We start from the raw sequence: 17,213 nt of genomic DNA, 5'->3' as shown, positions 1-17,213 counted from the left end.
CAAATGGTGCTAAAAATGGTATTTTAAAGAATTTTTATTTTATATACCTTTATATAGGTATTTTACAGTGCTTCTGTAGCAGAAGCATTCTTTGTGATTGCCATCATCACAAATGATCCTACTGCAACATAGAAGGGATAGTTCAGTAATACCAGTACAGGATCACAGTGATTACAGCAGCAAATTGGAAAAGAAAAGGAATCACACTTGTGTTTAGTCTTGCTATGGTGTGGCAAAGCTGGATCAGCTATGAAAAAAAAAAATACAAAAACCAGAATAAGGTTGTTTTCACCCAATTTATTTTCTGGAGGGTGTAGGCATTACCTTGAGGCTGAAACTAAAACTTGCACCCATTTTAATATATACCCTTCACAATGACATTGTGATTAAGAAGCTACTAGCTTCAGTCAAAAAGCTGACATTCATAGTAGAGCCATTTTATCCTACATGTTCTATAGCACTGTTTCACAAGGTTGTTTTCCATACCAAAGGCCCTTTGACCCTGCACCATAAATTTGCTTCACATGAAAACACTAAACTAGGTACTTAATGTACTACTTCTCCCACAATCTCACCTGAGAAGGGATGGGAAGAACGACAAAAAGGCAGTGTTAGAACCAGCAGAACAAATGAGTTTAAGGATCACAGCATCCCTGTAAGTCAGTTCAACTTACCAACCAATGAATCAAAAAAAGCTCCTGCTTAAAAGACATTCCTCTAAGGCTGGAGATTTTTCTTCTTTCTCACACAGTAGCTGATACTAACATTGGATTCTTCCTTTATTCTGTGGACATGCATGTTTTCTACTAAAATGCATTTCTTAACCCAGCTGCTCAAGGATAAAGTGAACAAAGTAAACCTCCTTGTATCCCCTCCCTTTCCCCAAAAGTATGTTACCAGTTCCTACTAGAGAACTCCCTTGTTACCTGAGAAAACCAGCTAACCTAAACCCTCTTAAAGAGGTAATTGATCCTGCTGCAGACCCAAATCCTATTGATGTCCATGTCATGAACTTGTGCTGGTTACAAAATAGGAAACCCAAAAGGCCCATTTGAGCACACAGGACCCATTTTGATAGAACAGAGAAGATTTCAGTCTGGTTTAAGCCAGGCTTACTTGTCTCAATAAAACCACAAAATTCTAGCACTGCCTCTGTCCTCTTTCATTCAAGGGATGTGATGTTTCCCTACTATTTAAAATTCTTCATCCAGCTATCCTTTCATTATTACTTTTTGACTGTGTTCTGTAATTACTTTAGGTGCTTGTTTATTCACAACACCCACCATGTCTCTAAGCCTCCCTTTGTAACAAGCTGCCAGCTTGTCTCTCTGTTCAGCTGATTCCCATTATCTGGTCTACCCGTCATCTGAATATATTTAGTCTCACCCAAGTAGTTTTGATTATCAAGATTTTACTACGGTCTAATTAGTGACATTTTTATTACTAATTTGTCACTCAGACACTTTCAGTCACATTAAAAATTCCTGCCAGCTTCTCTGAAATTGCTATGTGTCTGCAGTCTTTTTCTTTTCATACAAGATCAGCTAAGCATTTTTATTTTGCTAGATGTTTGGAGGACTTTTAAAGAAACACTTAGGAAAATAATCTTAAGTTGAACGAGACTTTTGAGCACCACAAAGAGGATGCACAGCCCAAGGAAGTAGTGTGTGGTATCCCACCTCTCAAATAAAGGTTTGAATATCACCAAGAAGGATGTAGAAAACACTTGATACCTTTAGGTCCTTCTCATTTTATTTCTAAAGGTATCAAAGTGGTTGAATCATGACAGAGTGACACTTCCTCACACACAACCTATCAGTCAGCAGCAGCTCTGTGGTAGTTCCTAAGAGTTTTTGGCATATGTGGCTGGCTGTGCCATGTGAGTCCCTGAGGAGCTGCAACAGTATGCCAAAACAAGCAGGAGAGATGAGGCTGGACGTGGTGAAAGGCTGCCAAACTCTACCTGAAACTCAGCCCTGCACATCAATAGAGACATCAGAACAAACCACTGCCTCTTGTATCTCTGTCTTGAGCTCTCATATCCTTCCAGCTGAATGGAAGATGAAGTTTACACCCATGCATTCTACAACACATTGCTCTGGCTGACCAAATTCAGACCCTATTGCTGCATCTGCCTTCATCAAGTTCTGCTGTTTTCAACCACTAGATTTAAATCCAAGGCGTAAGCCTTCCAGAATAGCACACACTGGTGAAGGGAGACAATTTCTGGAGACATGATACAGCTATAAACAATATTTAAAATTATTAACTCAATATTACACTTGTTTTAAACAAAATCTGTCCTGGAATTTAGAATGCAGTCACACATTGCTTGCAAAGAATTAATAAACAATGGCCATATGCATCTTATAAAACAAACTGCTTGTGCCTTTAACTGTTAATTACATAGATAGATCCTATTATAAATAGTTCTGAAGCAATCCATTAACCAGATGGCTTTTAGCAAATCAGAATTTATTACTCTTTTATGAGCTACTTATAAAAATGTAACTTTCAGATAAAGAATGGGAAACAGCTGAAGCAGTTGACCATATCTGTTTTCCATTATAGCATCTTTGAAGGTAGGGCGAGGGAGGGAAGAAATAAAGTGTCTTATTAAATGCTGTATAGACAGCTCATCCTATTGGAAACTTCTCCCTTCTTCTCCTAAGGAAGGATAACTCACACAAAGACTTTACTGCACTGGAGAGTGATGAGATCTATTAGCAAGGGCAGTGAAGGCAGCTGAAATATTCACTTCTTTCTGAAACTGTTACTGAAGTCAAGGAATGGAATCAACTGCTTTTGACATTAGTAGGAACAGGACTTCTGTCTCAAGTGCCTGTGGCTACAAATAAAAGCAAATGCTGTAAAATAGCTGAATAAATACCTTGGTATCAAACATTAGTTGATTAATTACTTCCTCATGAACCTACTGAAAAGAATTAAAATTCTGAGTGACACAAATGTAATTTATTTTTGGCCCAAGCCATCAGTATTTGTTTACATTTCCAAAGTTTTTACATTAGAGATTTTGACAAGGTTGCAGCCTGTACATTCAGAGGCTATCCATAGCACAGGAGAGGGTTAACTTTCGAACGTGTCAATAAAATCCATTTCACAAGTCTTACGGTCTCAATAATATCAGTGGGCAATGAACTGGAATTCACACTCATTTGGAACTTTAATAGATTAAACTCCAACAGAAAGTTGGCAGATAAAAAAAACTGAGATTGAAAAATGACTCGTAACATTCAGGATTCATTTTACTGCATTCCTCCAAAGAATTCTTACCCAAAGGAAGTGTTACTTGGGAAGGTGTTGCTGTTTGGGGTTTGACTGGATAAGCATTTTTGTGGAAACCTGAGATTCCACCATCATGCAAATTATGATTCATGCTCCTACACAAGCTGACATCCAGAATGGAATGCCAGCTCATCATCCACAGCCCACCAGACTTTAAGGAGATAGGCACCAAGCCAAGATTTAATGAAGTCATGGAAAAGCTGACCAATGGTTACAATGGTTGCAGTCTTTTGCCAACAAGGGTTCAAAGAAGATTGATCCACCTCTATCTTCTGAACAGAAATAACTCATACAAAAAAGAAGAAAACCACGTAGCTATACACAACCTTCACAACTGATGAAGGCTTTTGGCCTCTTTCCTTATCACACTCAAACACTCTACATAAGTCTTGAAACCATAAACTTTGATAATTATCAATACTTGAACAAATCTCAACAACCACCATGCACAAAAAGAAGACTCATGATATATGGATACTCACATCTTAGCATGAAAGGATCTTTTCCCAATTTTCATTTGTAAATCAGGAAAAGAAAGTCTGGGGACCTCAATTAGATAAACATGTATTTTTTTACGTGATTTGAGTAGGATTTTCCAAAGAACTGAAGGCAACGGAACTTGCCAGTTTTAAATGGTATAACTTCTCCAGGCTACTGTGAAAAAATATTGCTTATGCTTACGTCTCCTTGGGTATATTGCAACTTTAACATTTCTCCTGGAATGCTCAAATGTCGTATATTCTCCATGAAAATACAGTGTGTCAATCTTCACATTCAACTTCTCCCTCAGCTGCTTCTAGCATGGATTCAGAATGCCTTTTCTAAACAAAATAAGCCTGTGCTACAGCATTACCAATAGACAGAAACAACATCCTGAACAAACATTGCTTTAATACAAGTAAATGAAAGATTGGTTTTCAGACCCTAGTGGACACTGTGGCAATTGGTTTATTTTAGCACTATATCTCAAATGCTGAGTGAACAGGAAGATACCCCAGTAACACATTGCCACAGTATTGGCTGCTCAGAACATGTATGTTTCAAACTTGAATGTGGTGCCACATGCTCCTTTCCACTGCTTTTCTCAGTGTCTGGTAACATTTGGCATTTCAGACATATTACAGGAAGGGTAAGTACTTGCAGTATGACTTGAAACACATTTCTGATTCAGGTGATGAATCCCAAACAGAAAATGAGGTATCACATGAGAACCAGAGACACCTCTAGACTAGAAAAATCTCGGAAGTGACCTAAAGAAACATGCAGCTAAACAATCACTCCTCCATGTTCAGAGAGAGGAGCACTTCCACAGAGAAGTCAAGACTCAGTGCCCTCCCACAAATCTATATTCCACTTCCACATCCTACTTTTTCTAGATTCCTTGGGGCAAGGCCAATAGCTCCTAACTCATTGTAGAAAAATAAATCACTGAACTCCCAAGGGAGCAGACTCAAATGACTTTTGATCTTTTCACATGGAGGGGTTTCCTAAACCAAAGCTCATAACTCTTCAGTCTGTATCAGAGGGGTTTTGACACTAATGAGAGCATCATTTATCACCATTCTCTGATCCTAAGACTTCAGCATGAAATTATCAAATCCACTGACATTCAGTATCTATTAGTGTCTAAAAATGACTTTTAGCTCCCATCTGAATGTCTACAGTGGCTTTGCCCTTTCAGTAAGAAAAACCAACACTCACACAAGTTCCTAATCTCCAGGTTCAACAACTGTGTCTATGATTGAAGGAAAACACACCATTAGGCCCCCTTCAGACCACTGTACTAACTCATGGGAAACAGTGATATTCTTCTTTTATAATACAAGGCTAGGAAAAGCATTACAAACAAACTAGGAGTAAGGTTATTAATAGGCTTTGAACAGCCTAAACTATTCAGAACAAAATTTTTTATAGTTTCTTTTTAGCAGTGCATTCAGTTTGGAGGCAATGATTGTGCCATTCTTCCGGACCTAGGAAGGAGCTGGATACTTCTTTACTGCAAATACAACATAAAAAATGTAAGTTTGTTGCCCTAAAGTGTCTCCAAGATCCTTTTTCCCAACCTTTTATGGCTAGTAATATGGATTATCAACTACAGCATCCTGCACTACCTTCATAAAGGAGTGGCCAAGATAGTTTGATGCTACTGCACCAGCAAGGACAAAGGTTCAGTGTGCAGTTATTCATGCTATTATAAGCAGTGCCAGTAGGATAAGATAGCACACTCACAAAAGAAAAAAAGGCCTCACACACAAAAAAAAAGGCCAAACAAAAAAACTCAAAGCCACCACAAAATAAAATACCCCCCCCACAACCCTGTTAAGACTTGCAGCAGACTTCAACAAATTTTTCACGCCTCTGATTTTAATATCTAAAAGAGAACAGCATCAGCACGCCCTTGCAATATAAAAGAAAACTGTTTTAGTAAAGATTTACTATGCTAATAACACTAGAGCCTCCCTATTGTCCCACACATTTTTAAAAAGGACACTGCATATGTATATTCAAATTGCCAGAGATGAACAGTGGGTCACAAACAAAACTTAAAATGTTGAATTGTGTCAGCCAAATGGATAGTGCATTTATTATTTCTACCCTTTCTTATGCATTTTGGCATAGTCAGTTCTGCTGCCAAAGCATTTCTAGAAGGTGAATATAAAGGATGTGAAGCACTACAGTCACTAATGAAATATGAGTGCTGCATTAACGCTCACTCAAATCTATAGAGCTAAAGAAAAAGCAATAAAAATTAAATGCATGATTTAGAAGTAATCTTAAACACTAAACAGATCCTAAATTCACCAAGGAGAGCAGACTTCACAAATCACTGCTAAGAGCAATCTCCCTTCCAGACTAAAGGTCAGCTCTGGATGCCTTGTTAATATGTATCTGGGTTTTACAAAGTCCTAATGAGAATGTTGCTCGCTGACAAAGGTGCACAGGCCTACAGAAAAAGAGGTGGTCAAGGAAAACCACAACCAAAGCATGTTCAGAATTAGATGATAGCTTTGCAGTCTCCAGGGCCTTACCCTTATTGTCCCTCTCCTGTTGCTAAATAGAGAAGGAAAGTTTGACATGGCTAATGGGAAAGACTTGAGAGTAGAAGACAACACTGAGATTAAATAGAGCAGACTAACTATAGACTCCCACAGAATTTCCTTTCCTCTTTATTTTTTTTTGCACTACACTGGCAAAGAAGAGAAAATAACCTGACATCTGGGCTTCTATTCAGGCCTCCACACCTCCTCAATTATAGGTACCTAGCAGATATATCTAAATTTCCATGGCGATCCAGAAGACAACTTGGATCTCTGTCCATTGACTGAGGAAAATACTAGCATCAACCTAGGAAACGAATAAACTTCAGCTAAATATCCCAAGTTAAGAGAGATATAACTGGAGGACCCAGTGCACTACTACTCAAGCAACTTTAAACCTTGTCAGTGTGAGATTAAGTGGACAATTACTATGGCATGCACCCTCTTATGTTTCCTCAGCTCCTTCAGGAAGCAAAGAGAAAGACAGGTTCACAAAAATTTAAAAAAAAAGGGAAACTTGCTTTTGCCAAACAGTTGATAAGATCAGAGTTATTAATATAATACCAGCAAGGACAATGTATAGACAGATTTGAAGAACCAGTCTACTTCCTTAATATGTTAATATTCTCAGGAATTAAAATTGGCTACAATCCCACTTGTTCTGACCTTTTTTCCTCCCTAAAAATGATGGATTATACAGTAATTCTCTATGTACTTGAACATGTTGCTCAATCTTCCCCTTCTGTCCATGTCTTTTTTCACTTTCTGTTCCCACCACAACTTCTATAACAGTTATTCAATTTTGGAAAACAAATCAAAAAGCACAGTCTATGAATCTCTGAATAAGCACGGAAGTGAACCAAACCTGACAGTTCTCTAAGATATTCAGAGGGTTCAATCTGCTCAAAGTTCTTTGTAAGACTACTACTGCCAGAAGATTCTTCTGATGGTCTAAAGCCTTTCCTGCAATTTAAATACACCTTTTGATACCTTAAGACAGCCTTGCATGTATTTGTCAAAATGATTACACAGCTCAGTTAAACAGAGTTGACACATGATCTATGCCATGCTAAGGGCAATTCATTTGACAATGACCAAATGTTGTGGCTTCTTGAGCACATTTTCCTGATATTAATCACTTTCTCTCAAAACTTCATCAGCAATCATGTTCCAGATCTGTAATTACTGCATATCTTTTTAGCAATGAAAATATTTCAGTCTGAATGACAACAGAGGTGCCTTCAAATGCAGCATCCACCATAGAGAACATGACTTTTCACATTTACTTAAAACTGGGATAGGAAGAAAATAACTGTAAAAATTAGAGAGATATAATTTCTACACTACTTCTGTGATACAGGCTTATCTATAAAATTCTTCTGACTGCTAAAATTCTTCAGATTTCTAAGTTTTAAAAGAATGAGAAACTATACTGCACTGCTGCTTTGAAAAGGTTTATTCATAGTCATGCTCTGTGTAAGGAATAAGGGACTTAATATTTATCCTCCTAGGAATGGAAGGTATAATTCTCATTCCCTTTATCTTGGATTAGCTGTCAAGACAGTAAGTGGACTGTTCAAACATTCAGTGCTTTCATTGGTTTTAAATCAAGATGAAACATAGGCCAAGCTGTTAAGATGTGCCACATGACGGCATGTCTCAGCTGCTCAGTGCTCAGCTTCCCTCCCAGTCCTGGATGGGTAAAAGGGAAGGTTAGGAAACCAGAGTCCACTTAAGGTGGCAATTTAGGCATCCAAAACCAAGAGATAATCAAAGTATTTTACTTCTGATATGATTTGGTCCAGGCACTGCACTTACACCACTTTTGCCTTGTACCTCAAAGGACTTCAAAATCCAATGGACCCACCTTAATCCTGTACTAAAACATGAGCTTGGTGTTTTGTTGAAGCATGTATTTTCACAGGCTAAATAACTTACTCATAATTCTTTGTAAAAATCTGAAGTTTATTAGCAATGTACAGAATTACCATATCCCCAAGGTAATTTTAAGTCATTGTGACAGCACGTTACAAGTTTGTGTTCTTACTTAGGACACTTATGTTGCCAAATAGGTCAGTCTAAAGGCATTCTGAGCCTTTCCAATTCTTGCACTTCAAAATGTTTAGGGTCTCTTCAAAGACTTGCAGTGACAAATCAGCCTCTCTTTCTCTTTTTCCCCTCAAAAGAAATAATAATATTTCAAGTGTGCTGTTCTGTTACTATCCAGTTTAACCTGACAATCATTCAGTCATAGCTTATTACACCTCACAAAACACCAAGGTGATACTATGGACTTCTGGAAGCCAGGGCCTAAAGCTAAGGGCTTGTTGTAGGTAACATCAGGAAGCTTGAAAGAAAAAGTGCATGTTCAGACAAGGAAAAACTTAGTTACCTGCTTAATGACTTCCACGGCCAGAAACAGAACTCCCAATGAGCCAGACCTTGGGGTCTGAACATAAGCAGCAAAGGTTTGAAGGAGCTGGAATTTTTCAAAAGAAAATCCAACAGAATGATACTCGTACTCCAAAGTACCAAATTATTTCAGTGCTAATGATGCTGACATTGAACCAACATTGATTCTTGTGGTTACACCTTATCCAGGACATCCAATTTAACATTAAGGTTTATTTCAGTGAAAATAGAGGGAGGCCCTCTTTAAAGAAACAATTTTATGGAGGTCTGAACCAAATTAATTCAAAGTAATTGAGGGAATATTGATATCAAGAGCTTATACATCAGACTGTGCTAGTCATATAGCTTCCAATAATGGAAGATGATAATAAAACACCCCTAAAAATTATAGTTTGTCCCCATTATTTCTGAGGTCAGTGGAATTTTCCCCAACAAAAAACCTATGACAATGTTTTGCTTCTTTTCCAATGTGATTCACTGTACATGAAACTAAAGAAAGGCTGATATACATCACCATTGTCTTTTCAGAGTATCAGATGAAGAATTGTTAACTTGCAAGAAAAAATGATGTTAACAGCCACAATACTTGTTCCACTTCTATGTGCTACATTTTTGACCAATTACACATTAAATAAAATAATCCTACTATGCTGTTTTATAAATGTAAATGCACAGATTGCTTTAATAGCACATTCACATAATGCTGAAATTTAACAAACAGCCTACTTTAGAAAAGAGAAGAGACAATGAGTAGAGCAGAAAAGATATCTATTTTATGACTATATGAATTTACAGTTCAATTTTAATACTTGATAATATGGGTGAGCAAGACAGCATGCATACCATTCAAATGAGAAAATCAGCAGTCCAGCATCCATTTTCTCAAACTACTGCTGTCCCTTCAGGCACTGAACACAGTGAAGGATGCACTCCATCAGTGAAGTAGCTAATAAATACTAGCATAGTCTCAACATATTACAGAAGAGTTAAACTGTTCACTGGGTGAGTTAGTCATAATTGCAGTCAGGGTAATAAAAAAATAAAAACTTTTAAAATTCAAAATCTGGAAATACAACAAGACCCAGGCAAATAAAAAAGAAAAAATCCACTTTTAAAAAGCAGTCACCATTTGAAATCACCACTGGATCAAGGTGAGCCTCTTGTACTACTGTGGGCTTCTTGGGACTTTTTTTTCTTTTGTTTTCCTTTTTTTTTAATTTCCTTATTATTAAAAAAATGTTTTTTCTGCCCTAAGGCAACCCAGGAGTAAGAGAAAAAGGAAGACTATAAAACAATGGTTTGATCCAAAGGCCATCAGAGCCAGTGAGAAGACCCTGACACAGACAACCCTAGATAACATCCATATTTTACAAGACCTTAACACTTCACCCTAGTAATGGATTCATGCTAAGCTCTAGCTGTGAAAATAATACTTTTGCCCTGTAGTAAGTCCCAGAGAAACAATGTTTTTATATACTTTTTCTCTGTGTAGCTTGAGGCAGTGAAAATCCAGGAGTTCCTTTCATGGGATTAAAAACCTGCTCTTTTCTGACACAGGCCTTACTTATGCTAACCTCATGCATTCACCTCTGCTCCTCGAGTTCATTCCCAGGACAATTGCTCTTCTTGAATCACTAACAAAATGAGTCATGAATAATCTTTTTTGTCTATTGTCTCGTGCTTCTCTTTCTGCTTGGGGTGCTCCAAAGCACTCTCCTGACAGTATTTTCCAAAGCTCTTTCTTTCAACAGTCCTCTGGGAAACATCATGGTAACCAGATATATAGCACGATGCTATCAAAGCCCTCCATACAGCAAATCTTGTAACAATAGAACTCCCCTAATGGGATTTGCATCCTGGCTTCATAGAAAAGGCACTGTAATAACCTCCCATTTTTTCCTTGTGCTGTAATCATCTGTTATGCTTCTCACTAGTACTTCCAAGTAATTCTCTATTGTTCTGTTACTCTGAACTTCAGCTCAGCGGGGTTTAGTTTTTCAAAGCATCACAGAGGGGAATCTTAATTACTCTATTTTTTTTTTTAATTTTCAAACAAAATCTCAAATCCATAAAACAAATAAAAAATTATTTTAGATCTCAGAATTTCCTGGTGCTGGATTTGCACAGAATTAAAATCAACAACAAAGCATATTCAGCTGACTATGTCTCAAAATTTATCTAGAGACCTCATTCTGTCACAGCTTCTACTATGGTGAAGGAACTTGATCCATGCAAAAGGCCTAGAAGATCAGCTCTGTCCTCAGCTTTGCCAATAACTATCTAAAAATTCTCAAAAAACACCTACCTTTTAAATTGTCCACACACCTAACCTATGTTGCTCAAGATCCCAAATTCCAAACCAGAAAGGCACTAACAATATCTATGTCACAAATAGAATAATTTTATCATATTTCTGGAGTTTTAAGCTTTGTTTCCTAAAGATAAATTTAAGCTTCCAGTTCACCACCGAAAATCTGGTTGATATCAAACTTATACAGAGTCATAGGCAAAGCACAGTCTACAAAAGCTCTCTTCCCAAAATCCCTTCTAGTGCAAACTACTGCATGTCCCAGGATCCAGATCCTACTTCACACCTTGAGTCCTGTGTCTAGTTTTGCCTTGTCTCATTTGAAAAGAGGTGCTGCAGCATGTCCAAAGAAGGGCTACAAGGCTGGGGAAGGGTCTGGAACACAAGCCCTGTGAGGAGCAGCTGAGGGAGCTGGGGCTGTTCAGCCTGGAGGAAAGGAGGCTCAGGGGAGACCTCATCCCTCCTTACAGCTGCCTAAAAGCAGGTTGGAGCCAGGTGAAGATCAGCCTCTTTCCCCAGGTAACAAGTCACCAGATAAGAGGATGCAACCTCCAACAGCTCCAGGGAAGGTGCAGGCTGGACATCAGCAGGAATTTCTTCACTAAAAGGGTTGTTAAATACTGGAATGGGCTGCCCAGGGAAGCGGTAAGGTCACAGTCCCTGGAGATGTTCAAGAAACAACTGGATGTGGCACATAGTGCCATGTGACAGGTGGTGATCAATCAAAAGGCTGGACTCTATGATCTCAGAGGTCTTTTCCAAATGATTCTGTGGTTCACGTCCAAGCTTAAGGCATGGTGCTAGCCAGTCCTAGAGAGGGCCAGATTTTCTTGTTCCTAAAGCATAGATTCCCTACCCTTAAGAACACTTGAAATAACTTCTCTCAGACTCCTGTAGCTGAAGGACATAACTCGCATGCAATCCAACAACAGGCACATCACCATAACAAAGTGTTGTTTAAATCTAAATTAAGTGTCACAGAACATCAAATTTAAGTTATTAAATACAAACTAGAAATTATATTCCTGTTTTGATTCAAATATGGAAAAATGAACTTCATATTGACATTTTAGAAGTCCAATAGAGCAGAGTCCCTCTGCTCTCAGTGGAGAACAGAGTAGTTTAGCTGAGGCCAGCAGTAAGAGTTACTGCTAGTCTGGATGCCTGCTAGGAAGTGCAATAAAGCATACAGGTCCATGTGACATCCCAATCACCATTTTTATGAACATTTTCCTATTTATTAATAGTAGCTGCTCTGAATTCCCTCAAGTTTTATGCCAACTGCCAATTCTGGGTCCAGTACAAATTTGAGATATATTACAAGCAAGTTCAGCTAGAAATGAAAATAAAAGGTGAGAAAAAAGCTCACCATATGCCAACAAGGCAAGCTCATTGGATGACAGGTAAAAGGGCAAGTGAATGGCTGCACATACTAATAATTCTGGAAGTGTAGGTGAGTTCAACTCCTAAAGACTAAAGGAAAAGGTATTAGTCATACAGAAGAAAAAAATAGTACCAGGGAAAGTCAGGTTACTTCCCCTCCTCTTATTACTACAATATCTTTTCTTCAGACATTAAAACTTTTCCAACTGATCTGTTACCTTCCCCTCTGTACATCTGAACTGATACCTGGACTTTGTATTGCTACTTATAACTTACTTCCCTCTTAAACCTCAACTGAAGACATTCAAAATATAAATCACCGATTATATATCAATCACTGCAGACAAAAGCATATGGAACATAGAATGTATGGCAGCATGTGGCATTCAAAGACAGGTGACTTGGAAATCATTCATACAAATCAGCACCTTTTCTGATCTGATTGTTTAGTTAGGAGAGATATTTGGTAATGCACAGTCACCTCTAGGTGCTCACTAACCATTCATTATTGGCATTTTCACCAAAGAGTAGGCTGGCCTTGACAGGAAAGTTGCCTGACATTCAACAGAGGATTTGGAATGCAACAGTTGCTTTGATTGAGCAGTTGCAATATGGGTATTAATAGAGAAAACTCAGTTTATGGATAAACCATCACAATATAAATAGTCTAAGAAAATACCATTTGAAGACACTTTAACAGAGTTTGGATTTGACTTACTACATTGCTGCCATAAAAGAATACTTTCTGTTATCTCACTACATAGACCTCACACACAATATAGAGCTGGAGCCTCCAGGGTGAGCAACATTCCTATTTCTGGAGCTCCTCCCTTTTCATGATCTACAAGGGGACATAAAACGCCCATACACTATGCATATGAAGTGGCTGGTCATGCATATGCCATGTTGTCTGTAGAGCAGCACAAGATGACACAGATAGACCCCAAATTCCTTCACTGGAAATAACTGTCTATGGAAGGGACTGTTTAGGGATGTGCACCTGAAGGATATTTTTGCAGCCTGGTTTCATAGATGTCTCCTTTCTATTGACTTGTCCAACATTAAACACACCTCCCACAAGTCAGGATTCAGTCAGCCCCTTCCAAAGGGATGATGGTAGCTTATTGTAATACATTAGCCAAGGACATTTGGTAGTAAGAACGGCTAATATTTGAAGTTTTTCAACATGTTTTGTTTGATGAAAAGCTTTCATGGAAAGTATTTATTTGTGGAAAGAAATCACAATCCTTTAGAGGAAGGCACAGTGGCCAATGTATGACAACCATTGTGAGAACTAAAAAATACATATGGACACATTTTCCTACTGTAAAGCCCAACACCATCAGGTTGCTATGGAATGTTGTCATTTCACTCTGACTTTTTAAATAATAATCTTATTTTCCAGAGCACAACTCCTTGTTCTTTAGAGCTGTCATTGTCAACATTTAAGAGTGGAAAGCACTCTGCAATGCATAGCCATTTAACATCCTATCATAAAGCAGAGACATAAGGAGATTTTGGATCATTTGAGTAGCATTACATTGTAGGGGTAATGTTTTCAGAAACAAGAAACAATTTTCAGATCCTGAACTTAAGACAAATTTCACTGAGGTGATTTCTCAGCACTTCAATAATTCTGCCTCTTCCCTAGGGAGACATCAAAAAGCCAGAGCACTCAGCACTAGACATAGCTGTAATTCTTGGCATAAGTAAGTCATTGCATTTCTGATTAAAGAGATTTTTAAAAGCAGAATCAAAGACTCAGGAACTTTCATTTACTCCCCAGAAAGCCCATTCTGTTTTCAGCCACTAAAACCTGGGCTTTTATACTTTTCAAACTTAACATAAAGACAGCTTCAGACTTTCAACTCACAGTCAATTCTGTGAAAGATATATTTACATTTGAAATCACTTGAGAAGTAGCCCCAGAGACTAATTCAAACTGGATTTTTTTCACAACCATATTTTTTTTATTAAATAGGATTCAAACCAGGAGATAGAAACTTTGCATAAGCAGGGATTTAGCATGCATGACAGTGTTGTTAAGGTAAGGCCTACTGGATCTAGTCTTCCATATAGAAAACTCACAGACAAAAAAGTTTGCAGCTTTGAGAAAAGCAGGGTCCTGACTCTTGGACATATTTTCCACATTACCTCCTATTCCCCTTCACTGATCTATTATCTTCAATTTCTCTTGCCATTTGGTTTTTCCCCTTCTCACAATACGCAGCCCAATAAATCCTTCAGGGAACAACCAGTGTTGTCTGCCATATTAGTCTTCATCCTGCTTTTGCAACTGTCCCTTCTCCAGCATTTCCTCCATCCTGCTTTTAGGATAGCACTAGTACTGCATGACTGTACCAAACACCTAACAAGTGAATATATTCTAGACTGATTCACTACAGTCATGACATATAATAGACTAAAATCATGTAGTCCTTAGCTTGTACTCCTTCACTATTGTCACTTATCCAGCTTGTATGGCGAGAATGGTAAAAGAGGTCTCTTGGAAGTGATGAAATCTGATTTTAGTGTCCTTCACAAAGCACAAAGAAGGAAGTTCATGCAAACTTGTACTGACTGAAATAGTTCTTCAGAAAGTATGTCAGTAAAAATAGATTTCATAAATGTGTGTAATAAGACAAAGGTTAATTAGCTGTAACCACTTTTTCTCAAGGTCAAGAGGAGTTACACCTGGGATAATTTTAGCCTAGAATAGCCACTTATTGATGTGATTTCTTTTTTTAAACTTAGGACATCTCACATCACATCACTTTTTACTTGACAATAAACTGACATGACTAACAAAAGAAGTTATTTTGATGTGTGTCATGGGGTAACTTTATGATGCTTGTTTCATTTGCTTTCCTCCCAAATTTGCCCTAAACCAGGACAATAGGACCAAACTACTTGAAAATAACACATTTCAGCATTCTGTACTGAGTATAACAACACAAGATTCCTGTAATTCAGAGAAGTGGGACAATATCTTATTTTTCCTTTGCATTTTTCTCTCCCTTTCTCCCCAAGTTTGTGTAGCTAGCAATATTCTGTGGATTAACAGCCCTATTATTTCCTTCTCATCTCTCCTTTATGATATCTCAAGCATACACAGATGGTCATCAAGCATTGTTCCTAAGGATGAATCCCTCAGAACTTCTTTCAGTTCACATACCAGACTCCAGGTTCTTGTAATCCTGCAACAGTCCCTGTGCTAACAATCCCTCCTCCAGAAGCAGCATCCAGAAAACTGCTGACACCCCAAGTAGTCCACTAGCACTGTAAGCCAGGCATTACCAAAACCTTGTCCTGGGTTCACTAAGGTTTGCTGCAGCTGAGATGCTTTGAAGAAAAACATTTCATGTTTACTACCTAACCACCTACATCTGTCATTTTACTTAGAAAATATCCACCTATTTCTTAAAGTAATCTCCCAGCAAAAGTTTTAATAGCTTAATTAGGACTTCTGCTCCTCCCACAAACTCTTTGGAAAACTGTTTACAGCACCAGTGATCACTTTCAAAACAGTTCTGCTCAGAGAGCAGGAACCCATTGAGGTAGCTTTGAATTAGACAGTCTTTGGCCTACTTGATTTTATTCAGCTTCTTATTTCAACCCTTTACAGAAGCACTACAGTTTAAAGGCTCATTAGTGTTACCGTAAGAACACCATGCCCCATGGTTTGAGCAAATGAGGAAGACTTAAAGTTTAAAAAAAAAAAACTTTAAAGACTTAATATTCTAAAGGACAGACAAAACAAAAGTTTGATCAACAAAACACAGCACTAAAGCAACACAGGCACGGTACTACAAGGCACTAAATACTGCCATTCAGAAACTGTGCATGTCTGGTTCACTGGCTCTTTTTTTAACCCCAATCTTGAAAACAGGAAAGGCGGGACATAGAAATAAGATCAAATGCTTCACTCCTTGTCCATTTAATACAAAGCAGGTGTTTCAGTGCATCTTTTTAAATGAAAAAAGATATGTAGAATCACATCTATAAAATAACTGGACAGCCCTTCCACTGAGGGCTTGTTACTTTCTTGCTGATTATGCAAATGAAAGTGAGTCTGTTTGGGGTACAGCACTTGTTCAGATGCTTTGAATCATTTTGTACAATTATCTTCCTTTTTTTTATCACTCCTCTGGCTATATGGGTACCTAATTTGGGCTTACTGGAATTAAGTACTGCAACTATATCCTGCTCACTCCATCCCTTACTTCAATTCCTTTTAACTGCACAGCTACCCCCTGCCAGCCCTTCTGCCTATAGTGCAACCAAATAGCTCTATCTGCTCCAGTCAGTTAAGAGGAATCTCTCTGCAAGGTTCCCATCCTGGGAGTAAGTTAGACACAGTTCCTGTGGCTTTTCAGAAAGCTTCTGAAGGACTACGTTCCTGCATGGAGGAATTAATAGCTCCAAGCTTGTAAAGATTTACATATCTCCACAAAATGTCAGCAAATCTGAAGCTATCATACCAGAGATGATGATTAGCACTGTGCATATTTAACAAAGGAGTAGTGAAATCCGATTTGCATATTTCTGACAAGCACGCAAATTACCCACCGCTTTCACAACTTAGTATCTACACGGTTCATTTTATTTTGATTAAATTTAACACTTTTCACTGATGACCTTTAAAGAAGTGCACACTTCCAGACTCTTCAATGCACCACTGATCTGCTACACTTTGTCAGCAAAACAATGATTGTTCCTAAGAAGCCTCTGAAAAGCTACAGTCTTACACAGATCAGTGCACAAAG

General features: G+C 38.1%; 1 protein-coding gene across 1 annotated transcript in view; it reads right to left on the bottom strand.

Annotated features, from left to right (window-relative positions):
- Positions 1-17,213, bottom strand: part of TPK1 (thiamin pyrophosphokinase 1) — a 303,096-nt gene that overhangs the window by 228,294 nt on the left and 57,589 nt on the right. The gene's annotated exons all lie outside the window — the stretch shown is intronic.

The sequence above is a fragment of the Ammospiza caudacuta genome, chromosome 1 (genome assembly GCF_027887145.1).
Source record: "Ammospiza caudacuta isolate bAmmCau1 chromosome 1, bAmmCau1.pri, whole genome shotgun sequence".
Taxonomy (NCBI): domain Eukaryota; kingdom Metazoa; phylum Chordata; class Aves; order Passeriformes; family Passerellidae; genus Ammospiza; species Ammospiza caudacuta.
This window is presented reverse-complemented; position numbering and strand designations above follow the sequence as displayed.